The following is a 15,714-nucleotide window of genomic DNA, read 5'->3' on the forward strand; positions in this document are numbered from 1 at the left end:
CTCTTCAATTCCTAGACAGCTTTACAACACCTGAGCCAGGAGGAGAGAGATTATATTCTCGAGAGTGGTGACCCGTCTTCCAGGGGTGATGCTGGATATCCTGGAGTTTCGGCAAGACGCCAGGACACCATCTTCCTGACTGAGGGCACCCTAACCCAAAAATCCTAACCGTTTATCTACAACTACAGTAGTTCCAAAACAGCACAATACATCAAAATAACTTTAGCTGAAGACAGCATTTTCACCCAAAAATAAACAAACAGTTTGTGCAATATATTTATTTTTATTTATGTATGAAAAAACAGTTCTGTTATTTGCATTTGTACATAGTATTTTTTCTTAATTTCTAATAAATCTGTGTGCATGAAAGAAGTCATTTCTGTCTTTTGATGCTTCACGTAGCTGGGGCCTTTATGGAGAGAGAACAGCAGCATTAGATCATACATAGATTACATGAGAATGCAGTTCTGAAGTTGACCTGTAAAAAAAACAAAAGCTACAACTTTATAGATTATTAAGAATCACACTTTTGATTGCCTTTTCACCCACAATTGTCATTTCTATATGTAAATTGTCAGCTTTGATATTGACACTTTAGCTTTTTTGCTTATGAAAATGTTATTAATATACATAAAGGTCAGATTGGTGACATCCTTCAACCAGCGTCTGTTGAACATGATTCGTTGAAGAGCCTCGTGTGGTGGAGATAATGGCACCATGAGCTCTTTATCACTGGTCGTTGCATCAAGTGGTCCATGGTCACATTTGCCACGGGTCCATTCATGCTTCCCTGTGACATGGTGAAGCACACCCACCCACATGTCCTAACAGAAAAAATAAGTTTTATTTGAAAACTTTACATGTGACAGAAGCGCTCACCAACAGAAACACGAGAGCTGGCACTATTATGAAAAGAAAGGTAATTATGTCAATGTGCATTGTTGTCTTGTTGTCCAAAAGATGTCACAATACTTACATTAAACATATCACGATGTTGTGCTTTCTGGCAGATGTACCAAAATTGGTTGAAGATGTCATTCAGCCACACAAGTAGGATGGAAATTCCCTTTAGGATCCCAGCCTGTGAACAAGGATAAAACAACAATTCCATCTTTTAGTTCTTTTTAAAACATAGAAGGGTTTTATTTACCTGCAACGTTTTGTTTGCGGCTGCAAACTTCGTCAGCCTGACAAAGTTTTCATAACAGTTCTATTCTGTTATGAAAACAATAAATAAAAGTAGAATTAATATATTGTTTTAAGACTTTGGAGTTTAAAAAAATAGTGTAGATAAGAATAGGGCTGGGCAATATGGCCTCAATCTATATTGCGATATAATCTGAAGCATGTGCAGTAACGATATATATTGCGATATATTTTTTCATCTGTTTATAAATGTCAAATTGGCATGCTTTTAGATATCCTCATGTGGCAAATATATGCAACTTGAGGCATATAGGCCTCCTCCTCTGCACACTCCATGCTTGCAGTCACCGCCATTCTGTTGTCCCATTGTCAGCAGGGTGCACATCTTAGTGACGTCAGCAGGGTGCACATCTTAGTGACGTCATGTGTTATCACAATATCGCCGTATTGCCATATAGCCAAAAACTATCATTACCCAATTTTATATCATTTCTACCTTATATCGTTTATATTCCCCACCCCTAGATAAGAAGACATTGCAACTCACACACTGTTGAGTAAGTTGTTTGCTTGGTCCTCATCAATTTGGACTGCATCCGTAGCTAGATCCATGGATTTGAAACTACAGACAACACAATAATATTTGTTGTACGTAAAGATAAATACTGGAACTCACCTGAAATGGTACTGATTCTAAAGAGATAAATGTGGAGCCTAATACATCTGTCATTAATTATTTCTGCAAATAACAACAATCTGCTGTGAATTGACACTTCACAACATAAATAAATATATATAATGACCTATATGTGCTTATCTATTGTGTTTTTATCTTTTTTGCACAGCAGTAATTTCCTGCGTATATGGCAAGACTTCTCATGAACATATTTACCTTTCTTCAAAAGGATCCAAATCCATCAGCGCCTCAACACCAGCCATTAGAAAATCTTCCCTGTAAAGATAATGTCCGAAGTGTTTGGTGGTGTGATGTTAGTTCTGAACCAAGTGTGGATATGCAAGGTGTAATTTAATGTATGAAATATCATAGCACAAAAACGTGAATATTTGTTTTACAGAAAAGATACTAACCCCTCAGACACAGGTTCAGTTGGAGATAATCGATGCCACATTTTAGCTGCTGTTCTCCCTGAATTGCAGTTTCAGGAGCCTGCTTCTTCCGGTAGCTGGAAAACACATTTTTAAACAAAAATGTCAACAAGTTGGTTGAGACTCTACACCTTCTGTTTACATAGATCAATAACGGCTAAGCTTCTTTACCTGTGGCACAACTAGTAATATGAAAATGCAGGTCAGTTATAAAAAAAATTATTTATCATTTTCACAAACATATTTTATTCTGACCTACATTCAACTGGACAAATTTAGAAAAATAAACACAAACTTCTACACAACTTTACTTTTAGTCAAACGTGTTGTTATGGCTGACTTATTATTTATTCTTATGAATCCTAATTTTATTTATTCTCAGCAATAGCGCTAGGGAAATATATTCCGATGGGGTTCTGTTACACAAACCCCACGAATAACATTATCTACTAAAGTAACAGTCCTGCTTAGAGGTTGGACTGTAGATCAAATATGACATAATTCTAAAGACTCATCTTTGGTTTGGAAAATGTCCGTTCTCTTCTACAAACTGAAGCGTGATCGCAGCTAACATGCTAACGCACGCTAGCTCTCTCCGGCTGATCGGTGACGTCATATAATCAAATCAAGCTCTGTTTACTTTTCTCGTCAGAATAAACGGAGCATCCATTTATCTCCAAACACAAGCGGTGTGTCGTCCACAAAACGTAGAAGTGATCCGGTTACTCCTTGGTTGCTTTTAGCTTTTTCAAACTGATCAGGAAGCCATATGCTAAACACCGTTAGCTTAGATAAGTTTCTTGTTCATCTGCACAAAGATTTGTTAGATTACCTAAATCAGCATTATCTAAATCCATAAGTTTTATTTTATTTTCTCAAATTGTGCAGATACAGCTCTGATGTTTATCTACTTGTTACTGAAACCTACAGCAGAAATAAGGAGACAAACACTTACCTGGTCACTAGAAAATGTGCCATGTCCGCATCCTTTTTCAGGCCCAAATCCAGTTGAAGCAGCCTCCATTCTTCCAGAGCGTAACCAATAGATATTCGGGTCCCTGACCGACTTTTTTCATATTTTCTTTTTGACTCTCGAGATGCCGCTGATAAAACCTTCTTCTTCTTTGTGCCACTCTTTAGTAGGCTTTGAGTTGCGCTTGGTCGTTTGCTAGTTGTAGAATCCATTTCCAGGGTTCTTCCTCTTCTGTTTGGGGTTTTAACGTGGCTAGTAGTGAAAGACGCGTTACCGCCACCTAGCAAGCTTCCAAATGTTTTTCCGGGTTTGAACCTTGTCGAGAACGCGCTTGAAGCGTCAATTAACGTCATATCCGTAAAACAGCGCGGGAAATTCGGATCAGGAATGTTTTGCATTTTGCAGCACAAAGCCTGATTAACAAAATGGAATGATAAACTGGTTTCATCATTCTTTTTAGTTTAAAATGCTTCATCACCCATAAGCTTCTCAAGAATGAACATGTACTTTTTGTTTTTGGACAATTCCTGCCCCATGCTCCTTTAAAGCTGGATCAAAAATAACTCCTAGGTTTCTAATGTTGGCCTTGGCTGATGGGCAAAAAGAGGCAATTTCTTGCTCGATTTTTGGCTGAAGTTCCGGGGGTGCAGCGATCAGGGTCTCTGTCTTGTTAGCATTTAAGACAAGAAAGTTGCTGGACAGCCAGTTACTGATCTGGGTCAGGCAGAGTACAAGTGTGGCCAGCCTGTCCAACTGGTGTGGCATAAAGGACATATAGAGCTGAATATCATCAGCGTAGATGTGGTAGGAGATGTCTGGGAAAGACTGAATGATTCCAGCTAGGGGAAGAATATAGAATGCAAATAGTAGAGGCCCTAGAACTGAACCTTGTGGGACCCCGCATGTTAGAGAGGCAGTATCTGAAGAGAAGGTTTCGGACTTCACTGTGAATGTTCTGTTAGTGAGATAGGAAGAGAGCCAGTCTAGAGCAGAACCTGAAATCCCAGCCAGGGCATTTAACCATTTTAGTAGAACGCTGTGGTCTACAGTGTCAAAAGCTGCACTGAGGTCGAGCAGGACCATGACAGAGCATTTTCCTGCATCAGCAGCCATCAGGAGGTCATTATGCACCCTTACTAGAGCAGTCTCAGTTGAGTGCTGCTTCAGAAAGCCAGACTGGAAGGGGTCAGAGATCTTTGACTTAGAAAACCAGGATCAGAGTTGGGTTTCAACAACCTTCTCAAGTACTTTGCTGATGAAAGGTAGCTTAGAAATGGGCCTAAAGTTACTGGTGGAGCTGGCGTCAAAGTTGGGTTTCTTTAAGAGAGGAGTCACTACTGCATTTTTAAAGTAAGATGGAACACAGCCTTGGCTCAGTGAGCTGTTGATTATAGTCAACAGAGATGGACTGATAGAGGCAAGGGACCCGACTAAAACAGAGGGAGTTAAGATATCTGATGAGCATGATGAGAGTTTCATCTGACTGATTATTGTGGTTAAGTCATTTAGTGTAATTGGGGAGAAGGAGGTGAAAGACTCGGAGCACTGGGGGACCTCCCCTCCTGAGGGGGCGAGGGCTGGTGGAATGCTGGATCTCAGATTCAGCACCTTGTTTTCAAAAAAGTGGAGAAATCTGTTACAGTCATCAGCTGAAGATAGCTGAGCCTGCTGCGGAGGAGAAGACACGATGCTGGAGATGGTATCAAACAAAACCTTAGGATTATTCTTATTTTGACATATGAGGTTGCTGAAGAAAGAAGACCTGGCATTTTCTACAGCTTCGTTGTATGACTCGAGAAGTTCTTTAAAATATTCACGATGAACAACCAGACCTGTCCTCTTCCACTGTCGTTCCGCTTTTCTACAGGAGCGTCTAAGTTCAAGAATCTGGTTGTTCAGCCAGGGTGAACTAGAGGCACTGTAACTGCGGCTGATTTTGTAAGGGGCGACCTGATCTAGAATTTTGAGGCAGTGATCATTAAATGAGTTGGTAAGGAGCTCTACGTTTTCAGAGGAAGGAGGTACAAAGTCAAAGAGGGAGGAGAAATTTAAAATGGTAGAACTGTTGATAATACGTCGTTGCTTAGCTGAGACTGGTAAAAGAGATTCAGAATTTAAGTTGATATGAAAAGAAACTGACTTATGGTCACTGAACACAACATCATTTATCTGCAGCTTATCAATAAGAAGTCCGTAGGAAAAGACCAGATCCAGGGTGTGGCCTGCTCTGTGAGTGGGACCAGACACGTGTTGAGAGAAATTAAAAGAATTCATCATGTTTAGGAACTCCCTAGTGGAGCAGTTAGATCTCCAACAATGATTATCCTGTCTAGTTTAATAGTTGAAGATAGGAGATTCTGAAAGTCAGACAGGAAGGATGAAGTAGATCCAGGTGGGCGATAGACCAGAATGCCATAAACTGGTAGAGCTCGACCAATTTTAATCATGATCATCTCGAATGAGCTGTAGGAGTTGAAGGATATAATTTGGCACGAAAAATGTTTCTTAAAGATAACAGCTGTTCCTCCACCGCGGCCTGTGGTTCGTGGAGCAGAGAAGAAAGAGCAGTCTTGAGGACAGAGGTCACGGAGATGAGTGACGTCATTTTCGCGCTGCCACGACTCGGAAATCCACAAAAAGTTTAATTTTTTGGTCTGGAACAGATCGTTGAGGATGTGAGACTTGTTGGCGATGGAGCGCGCGTTAATCAACATCATTTTCGCGGAGGAATCTGCCGGTGTGTGTGCCGCGGGCTCGATAATGGCGGGCGGCTGGCGGGCTAAGCTACGTAGCGACTCCAGGCTACGCCCGCGGACGTTCTTTGTCTCCCATGCCTTCAGGTAGCGTCCCGCATCAGGGGCTCCATTTAGCAGCGAGATCAGCCCAACTCCGTTAAGTTTCTGTTGGATCCGCCACAACACAGCCGCGGAGCAGCGATCGGGAAGAGCTTCTCCTCTCAGGATCTTTCGAAGCTGAACGAAGAAGCCGGCTCTCTTCCCCCGTTTCCTCTTCCATGGCCTCCTGGGCAGCGGCAGGCCGACAGGTAACAGAGGGCCGAGATCTGGGTTAACGCCAGGTTCCAGAGGCGGTGGGAAAGCGGGTCCGGTATCGGAGTTCTGGAGGTTGATCATCGCGGACCTGATCAACAACAGTAAGTCTCGATCATATGTTAGTAGGGACTCCGCACCAGATAGAGAAAAAACAATAAAAAACAACAAATAGCCAAATCAGATCAGGAGCATAGCAGACGCAGAGCCACTCATGGGCGCCATCTTGCCATTTATGACAAGGAATACCGTAAATCCTCTAATACAGGCCCGGGCCTGTATTTGACTCAAGCTCATCAAGCTCCAGGCCTTTATTGGAAGGAGGACCAGAATTAGAGGCAGGCCTCAATTTCTATTTGAGCAAAATGAACTAATGGTTCACTGGAGTTTTTGACTATTAAAATTGCTCCCACATTTTCAAAGTGAAACACATTTCTTTTAAAGTGCATGTCAAGTGTGCCTCAGAGTCTTACCCCACCCACGTATCAATTTTAAAAACTGCAACATTGGTAGGCGTTGCCTGGAGGACCGAGAGGGCGGAGCCGCGGCAGTGACGAAGACGATGGCTCACTAGACGATGCTAGCTCCCTTCACTCTGAGCAGTCATTAGAAGTGGAGGACGTTTCTCCCCCTCCTTACCCAGACACTCGAGAAGAAAGGGACCAAGTCTAATTGGAGGAGACAAGCGGACATGAGCCTTATTGTTTTGAGCTTGTGAGTTGCCTGAAATTACTGGAACCGACCCAACAGAACCATCTCTGAATGTAAGTAGCTGTTAGCCATAGCATCAGATTAGCTGCAGGGTTTGTCTCCACGGCCCGAGAGCTAGTATTCAGCATGTTTTAGAGATTTATCTGCATCAACACACCTGGTTTTAACCAGCAACAAACAGCTGAGCTGCTTAACAGCTTATCTAACCTGTTAAAGCAGGAAAATCCACTGAAACGTGCTGGATAGCAGCTCTCCAGGAGATCTGGGCTCAAGCTACAGTCTGCTGCATAAAGTTATGAAACTACCCCATGAGAAAATTATTCTGTAATGTGTTCAGCCCACTAAAACTGCCCTGATTTCATTATTTATTTACTGATACTAGCTGCTCTTGGTTGCAGGTGATCCTCTGGTGTCTGCAGCTGGTCTCCTGCTGGTGTCGTCAGGATCAGGAGCTTCCAGAAGAATGTGCCTTTCAATGACTCTTTCCCCCTTATTTGTTATATTAATTAAATAAATCTCAATTTATATATTTCCTGTTTTTGGTCATGTCCATAAATACTTAAACATGCTTGAAATTAAAACGAGCTTTTAACAGTGAGGTGCTAGTTTAATTCATCACCATAGAGCTAGTTAAACATGCGACAATGTGATAATTCAATTAATGTAATTTATAAATATCCATTAAAATATCAAAACTGGAATCAAAATGAGATATTTGGCAGCACAAAAAACTTGTCAAACACAATATTTATTAGAATAATTGTAGGCAGACAGGAGACAGAGCTGATGGAGGTTCTCAGTCATCGAAGGATGGCTGAAGGCTTTCCAGGAACAGGAGATGTGGTGTTGTCTCTTCTCTCTCTATTTTGCCAGATGAGCTGATAGGTTACAGGTGTGTGAGGACATCCTCATGCTGTCATAACCAGATGACAGGTGTGTGAGGACATCCTCATGCTGTCATAACCAGATGACAGGAGTTATCAGGTGATCAGCCAGGCTAATGATGAGATGCAGAAAGAAAACAAATCATGCAGAAAGAAAACAAATCCAGGACAGTGTACAGTAATAAAAATAATATGTGGTGTTGCTCACCTTATGTGCTCTTATAGAGTTATTAACGTGTGCCTGCCTCATGGTGTAGAGTCCATATTTTGCTGAGTCTCCTGCAGTAATGCAGGTTATTAGTTAATTTACTTTTGATAGCAAAAACAAAATATTTAATTTAAAAGTTATTTACCAGGTGAATCAGCTCACACGTCACCACCAAGTGTCACAGGGCCAGAATCAGTAGCCTCCTTCATGATCAGTGTTGGGAGTAACCCGGTACAAAAGTACTTAATTACTGTAATGCATTGCTTTTTGCTGTAATGTGGTAATGTAAGGCATTACAGGGAAAGAAAACGGTAATATTTACTCGGTACAATTGCCAGTAACGCGGTAATTACAATGCATTTTTAAACCCAGAATCAAGATGTGGGTTTCCTAACAATTCAAGTTGCAGGAAGACTGAAAAAAGATCAAGTATCCACATATATGACGTCATTTATGGACTCAGCTTTGCGGGCATTCTATGAGCAGAGAGGACGCAGCGGTAATGGCTCAAATACTCCAGCTGCGTCCTGCGCGCAGCCGCTGTTATATTCACAAAGTCGCTCCACCAAAACAAAGTCATTCATTTGCGATCGTTTATATCAGCCTATATTCTCTAGTACTTCGCGTTTCTTTTCAGCTGAGTTCATAATCTGTGCCCCGGTGATTTCAACTCATTGCTGCTGGAGCAACGCTACAACATATTAAGCTTTATTTACGTTCGGTAGATCCCTTTGGCTGATTACTTAGAACGTAGGAAATCTAGGAAACAGTTTTTCTGGAAGACGGAGAAAACATGCAGCATGCAGGAAGGTTAGAGAGAGAAAGGACAGGAAATTATTCAAATAAAATCAAGAAAACAAAACAAAGAGCTTGAAAAGAAAAAAGTAGGTAGATTTATCCCCAATACACATTTTTACCAGTGAAAAGCAATAATATATAAGCATTTAAAATTTATACATGTGATAGAATCAGATCACCCCAGAAGTCAGTCCCACATCCAGGGCCGTACCAAGGCATTTGGGGACCAAGGCAAATATAGGCTTGGAGCCCCCACCACCTCACTCCCTGCTCAGTTAATATAAGATGGCAGAGTGCTGAGAGTACATATTGTTGTTGCTTTTATTTAATAAACAATCATTTTAAAGCACTGTTATTATATCTGACTGTTTTTAACAGCAATCCTAGCTCAGACACCACATCACCTTCCACATATATGTCATGAGCTCACTGAGCGTCACATGACCAGATTCATATTGAAGTTTTATTGGTGAAAGTAACTGAAAGTAATGCAAAAGTAGTGTAATGCCTTACATTTTAAAATCAGTAATATTGCAATGTAATGAATTACTTTAAAATGAGGGTAACAAGTAATAAATAATGCATTACAGTTTTGAAGTAACTTGCCCAACACTGTTCATGATGTAATCACATACTTATTTAATTGTTAATATCTTAAAAATTCAGAAATGTTTTAATTTTTTTTACCTTGAACAGTTCACTGAGCTTGCACTGTCACTGAGGTGGAAGCTGGAATCAACAGCAGACACCTCACATCTTGGACTTTTCAGGAGGTGTGGATGCTCTGGGACCTTCTGGAAGATGAATTTCTGTCATGGTCCCTGTGTCACAAGACACTGAGGCTGTGAGCTCTATAAAAAACATAGAAGCAGCACATTTATAAACGTTTAAAACAGCATAAAATCACGTGTAACAATCTGTAAAACAAATTAAAACTAGAAGGTAATAAAATGTTTACATAGAAGATTATTAAAAATAATTCACCTTTGCTACGGGTAACACCACGTCAGCCTGGACAAGTGCATTCTTGCAGATTACTAAATCAGTCTGACAGCCAGTGTCTTGGGTAGATTTAGCCTGAAAAAAAAAATAGAAGCACATTGATGTTTATAAAGTCAGATAAAATACAAAAGAAACTGTCCCATATAGGCGCTTTATAACATTCCTAGTGTGTGATGTTATTATAACGTAAAAGTCAGTCACATATGATGTGGAGATCCTGAAATGCGACCTCCTGAACAGAATTCCTCACGGAACCGGGTCACGCTGTGCTGGATTTCACGCTGTAATGCTGTCTGTCAACTAGTGCTGCGTTAGTTAGAGCCACTGTTGCAGAATTACCGACTGACACAAAATCAACCCGAATTTTCTGAGCCTGACAGTCATGTGGACCGTTTTGTCGGCCAGGGCTTCGAGATATGTTCCGATTCGCCGCTGATTCTAACCTTACATCCCGTTCCACATTTTGTGAACTTGACAAATCAGCCCGAAGGCAGTGCAGGCTGATATTAGCTAAATGGAGTGAACCACGTCTCTCAAACTTTGCATTTAGGAAGGGAATTGTCTTTAGAAGATGTTAAAACTTTTATTTAGCTTACTCACCTCAGACTGGAGCCCGTCATGGTGGGGGAGCAGAGTCGGTGGGCTGTCTCTAAATCGCGGAAGAGCCACGGTGGGCACAGCCTCCCTCTTGGAACGGAGACATGCAGAATTGCAGGTAAAATGCTGGTTGCAAACTACAGCACCAGGCGGGAGCTGAATCTTTTCCAGACACGCAACCACTGGCGCCTAATTTCTAAGTCCAGCGGAAAGGAGTGCAACCCGACAGAGCTCCGCAACCATACTACACTACACCATCTCACCATGCTAACACGATATGGAGCACTAAACCCGAACTACTTTCCTAATTACACTAACAGCCAAACATTAACTAAACTACAATATCCAACAGCCAAGCTAACACTAAATAAGTATGTATAACACTAAAAGCTATGCTAAAGACTAGGATATGCTAATGCTATATGCTAATGCTGAACTACGGCTAACCTCCTACACTTGCATGCAAATCCAACTCCCAACTCGCCACAAGGCGTGGCCGAGACGCTCGATACTTTTATAACTTTGACAGAGAGCTGCTACGTAGTACTCTACTGGTTTACGTAGTATCTTACTCTTTAGCCATTGGCTAAAATTTATTCAAAATGAGTCAAATTCTATGTTTTAAGCTGAAGGTGGAGCTATACTGTGGTATTTAGGCAGAATTTTTAATTTTTAAAGAAAATGCACCAAAATGCTAAAATAATGAATACACACATTTAAAACATTATTAGACACTCATTTATACAGTTCATCAGCAAAAAAAAGTTAATTTAGACGTTACTTGCTCTTTAACAACGGTAGTTTCTGCTTCAGCCCTCTCCCCTCTCCCCCTGCGCAGCTTTTGGGATGGCGACACCTGATTTGATAATGTTACTGTGGCCGTGCTCAGGACGCAGATGTCTGGAGCGCGTCAACAATCAGAGCTTTGCATGCGCAAGCTGGTTAAGGTTAGGATGGGGGTGAGGGGAATGTTAAATTGCAAGAGGGAAACGTCACAATTTGGTTAAATGTCTGTTTTACGGCGGGTGTCGGTATCAACGCTCTGGCACAGCGCGTTACCTCCTGACGCGCAGGAGCTTGTCACCTGCTGACAGCAGGCTGCTGTCTTTTCTGTTGACTGCATCTTGCCGGTCATTATCACGTGACAGCGACTAGTCGTTGACAGGCATAAAAAGTCACTATAGAGCGGTGAAGTCGACTAGTGACTAGTTCATACAACCCCTACTGCTCCCCAGAGTGTTCTGCAGCATAATCAGCACGTTCTCTTTGAACTTGATATCAAATTTTCGCCTCCTCTTCGTCTCCACACGGTTAAAGTTACCCTCGCGGTCTATCACTGGCAAATCAAAAGTGAAACGGATGACACAACCGCCCCTCGTACTTGCTTGTTTCCACATTCCACCCGGCCACGATAAAAAACCGGCCATTATTCACCTCCGCCGACTCCGACACCGGCCAAAATATGATACCCGGCAGTTCATTAAATACAGGCTAATATTAGAGGATTTACGGTAATTAAATTAATACCCAAACCTGGTAAAGACAAACGATTTCTAAATAATCTACGACCAATAACTTTATTACACAGATTATAAAATCCTGACAACTGCATTGACTACTAGATTGAAAAAGGGTTTATTAAAAGTGATTAGTCCAACTCAATCAGGTTTTTTAAAAGGAAGATCAATACACAATAATATTCGTATGGTTCTTGATATTATGGATTACAAATCTTTGTTCCCAGATGACGGATTGATCTTATTCTTGGACTTTTCTAAAGCATTTGACTCTGTGGAACACGGGTTTATACTTAAAACCCTACAATTCTTTGGCTTTGGCGAAAAATTCTTAAATATAATCACTGTGTTACATAAAGATATTAATAGTTCCGTTTCACTCTCTAATGGAACCTGCCCCAGATTTGAAATTTCAAGAGGAATCAGACAAGGATGCAGTCTTTTCCCCCTCTTATTCATATTAGTCACTGAGCTGCTCACTATTCATCTAAAGTCGTCTAAAGTCCAAGGTCTAAATATAAATGATAATTCTATCCTAGTTAGTCAATTAGCGGATGATACAACCCTGTTCTTAAAAGACAGAAACCAAATCCCAACAGCTTTAAAAACAATTAAATTATTTTCAGAGGCATCAGGACTAAATCTCAATATTGATAAATGTGAACTAATAAAAAGACATGAAGGCCCGGAGACCTCCTTGTTTAACATCCCTGTTAAAAAAGAAGTCTGCTATCTAGGAATTTATATTACAAATGTTCCAAGTGATAGAAACCAGAAGAGCTTTCTGAACACAGAAAAAAACAAGAACATTTTAAACAGTTGGCTTCAAAGAGATCTGACAGTATTTGGAAGAACTCTTCTAACAAAGATGGAATCCATTTCTAGACTGATATACCCTGCTCAATCATTGGCCATATCTCCTAAAATTATTAAAGAAAGAAATAAAATGAATCTTGTTGTTATATGGAAGAACAAAAATCACTACATTCGAAAAAATGATTTAATTAAGAATTATGATGATGGTGGCATAAAAGTAATAGATTTTGAAATTTTGAATGGAGTATTAAAAATTAAATGTATTAAATCCTTCTTAATAAATAGAGAGGAAATTTGGCATACAATTCCGAAATTTACATTTGAAAAAGTTGGAGGAATGGAATTCCTATTAAGATGTGATTTTGAAATCCCGAAGTTGCCTCTCAAACTTTCCGAATTCCACAGACAAGTCCTCTTCTTTGCAAAAATGGTTTTCAAACATAACTTCAGCCCACATGATGTTCCGATGTGGAATAATAGAACTATTTTGGATGGAACCAAAACCATATTTGTGAAAAGTTGGATGGACAGAGGAATTAGGGCAGTGACACATATTTTAGACGAAAATGGAAATATTCTTTCACTTAAGAATTTAAATCTCAAGCATGATGTTGACATTTCTGAAAATGAATATAATAAGGTGATTAAAAATGTCCCAAGTGCTCTGGTTCATCTAGTTAAAGCTTCTATCGGTTATATATTTAACCCTAGACTCAAAATATTAGCAGCTGATGGGATAGAAATTTTCAATAAAAAATGTAATAATATTTTCCTGAGAAACAAATTAAACAAAACCTTTTATCCAAACCCAATACTCCGATTCTCGTTACTACACAACTTTTCAAAAGAAGAAATTAAAAATTTGAGAACCAAATATCTAAAATTCTCTTTACCCCCAAAGTATAAAGAAGTCAATTTTAAAACCTTAAATGACATTTACCCATTTAACCATTTTATACAAACTAGATTTAAGTTCAATGTGGAAAAATGTTACTTATGCAAACAAAACGATGAATCAACCAAACATCTTTTCTATGAATGTGATAAAATTTTAATGATGTGGAATTCACTTCAGGAATGGCTGAACTCCAATCAAATTTATATAAACAATTTCACAGTTGAAGATATCTTATTTGGCATTATACTAAAAGATAAAAATACTGAATTTCTAATTAATAATCTTAACAAAATTTTTCATACACAAATGCCGATATCCCAAAAATCCACCTACGTGGAATAATCTCAAAAATGAAATTAAACTGCTGTCGAGATCCTTAGGTAAAATGTCCACCCCAATGCTATAAAGCTTTATAATTTCATTATGAACACTAATCTCTAACCACTTTTTGGATGGTATACACTAGGGCTGTCGCGGTTGAGGAATTCCCCCTGCGGTGATTCAGGGTGGCTTAATATTGCGGTGTGCGATATTATTGCAGCCCTTTTTTTTATTGCAGTTCTATCTAAACATAATGTTTACACATTTAAAAAAGGTTAAAAATTGCCGTGCCTTCTTTAATAACACTTTACTGAATGCAGATCAAAGGGCAGTAACAACACAGATCGCAGTAACGTTTGTTTCTCCGACTGAACTCAAAAACAACAAAATTCAGGAGGTTAAACTTTTAAATGCAAATTTGGCTGCAGCATCTAACAAATAAGAAACAAGTCCCCATTTTGTTTAGTTGTTTAAAATCAAGCATAAAAAATTACATGTACCGGGCGCGCGCGCGCGCCGGGGGGCGGCAAGGGCGTCAGTTTGTTTTCAGAATTGCTGGGGACACTAACCATACACTTGAGTGGGGTTTAAAATTTGCTGGGGACAATATAGGCTAGCACAGGGGTCGGCGGCTCTGTAGCCGCATGCGGCTCTTCCATCCATCTGATGCGGCTCTCTGTGCTCTTAAAATAATGAATTGATATTTAAATAAAAAGCTTTATATTTTACTGCATTAATTTTACATCTGTATGCTAATTCTAAATGTAAAGATTATCTGCGTAAACCTGAACAGTTCCAACCCGGTCTTACTGTGAGACCGGGTTGACGCGTCACGCTTGTGCGTAATCATATGCGCTTCCTGAGCTGGAGGATGTCAGATTCTGGGATTCTCCTCAGACGGCTCCTGGATGCGTCGCCGCATTGGAGACAGGAACAAGCACTATTCAGCCAAAGTTTCATAATCAGGGAACATTTTCTAAGTGACAAGTCTCTGAGAGACAGGGTTTGGAAAACACTCGCTTCAGTGGGAGGAACCTTCTCACATGCGCTGTGGTTCTGAGAGCCTGGATTTGTATTCTGAACAGTCTAAACATGTTTTTAAAAGAAACGTATGACAAAAGTGGCACCTGCTCAGTAAAACCACCAACAGGGTGAAAAATATCAAAATATTGTAGGCAGAGACGGGCTACAAATTCTGGATCTGTCAGAATCTGCCCCTGCCCGCCTGTCAGGTGTTCCTCTCCTGCCACGATTACCCTTATTGTTCTCACCTGTCCCTCGTTTACCTGTCCATGTTTCCCTAATTAGCCCTCTGTATTTAAACCACCTGTTTTGCCCCTGTCCTTTGTCAGTTCATTGTTGTTGCTGTTGCTGGTGTTCCTGTTCATCCCATCCTGCCATTAAACCATTTTTACTTTTACTGAAGCCTGCATTTTTCCTCCTGCTCAGCTCAACCACACATGGTCCATCATCTCCACCTCTTACACCGTGACAGGATCATCTTTATATAAATCGTTTTATTGATTATCTTCTTATGAAAGATAACTTTGACGTACACGAGCGACCAGGCGCGTTGCAAGATTTTCAAAAGTGTGGGAGATGCTGTCTGTGCCTAAAATAATTTGATGTTATTCACCTTGTTAGTTTAATTTCCATAATAGCGGAGCAGGTGCGAATTTTAGACGCGCC

General features: G+C 40.3%; 3 long non-coding RNA genes across 3 annotated transcripts; 1 reads left to right on the forward strand and 2 right to left on the reverse strand.

The window, feature by feature from the left end:
* Positions 1–524: 524 nt before the first annotated feature.
* Positions 525–1,944, reverse strand: LOC139071605 (uncharacterized). Its single transcript, XR_011521452.1, has 3 exons — positions 1,694–1,944; positions 977–1,081; positions 525–824 (listed from the first exon to the last, which is right to left on the reverse strand). It is a non-coding gene; the product is annotated as an uncharacterized lncRNA (long non-coding RNA).
* A 4,780-nt stretch (positions 1,945–6,724) lies between these two features.
* Positions 6,725–7,513, forward strand: LOC139071606 (uncharacterized). Its single transcript, XR_011521453.1, has 2 exons — positions 6,725–7,037; positions 7,383–7,513. It is a non-coding gene; the product is annotated as an uncharacterized lncRNA (long non-coding RNA).
* A 2,031-nt stretch (positions 7,514–9,544) lies between these two features.
* Positions 9,545–10,913, reverse strand: LOC129156179 (uncharacterized). Its single transcript, XR_008560311.2, has 3 exons — positions 10,477–10,913; positions 9,859–9,951; positions 9,545–9,725 (listed from the first exon to the last, which is right to left on the reverse strand). It is a non-coding gene; the product is annotated as an uncharacterized lncRNA (long non-coding RNA).
* Between the last annotated feature and the right edge of the window lie 4,801 nt (positions 10,914–15,714).

This window comes from Nothobranchius furzeri, chromosome 9, assembly GCF_043380555.1.
Source record: "Nothobranchius furzeri strain GRZ-AD chromosome 9, NfurGRZ-RIMD1, whole genome shotgun sequence".
Classification (NCBI taxonomy): domain Eukaryota; kingdom Metazoa; phylum Chordata; class Actinopteri; order Cyprinodontiformes; family Nothobranchiidae; genus Nothobranchius; species Nothobranchius furzeri.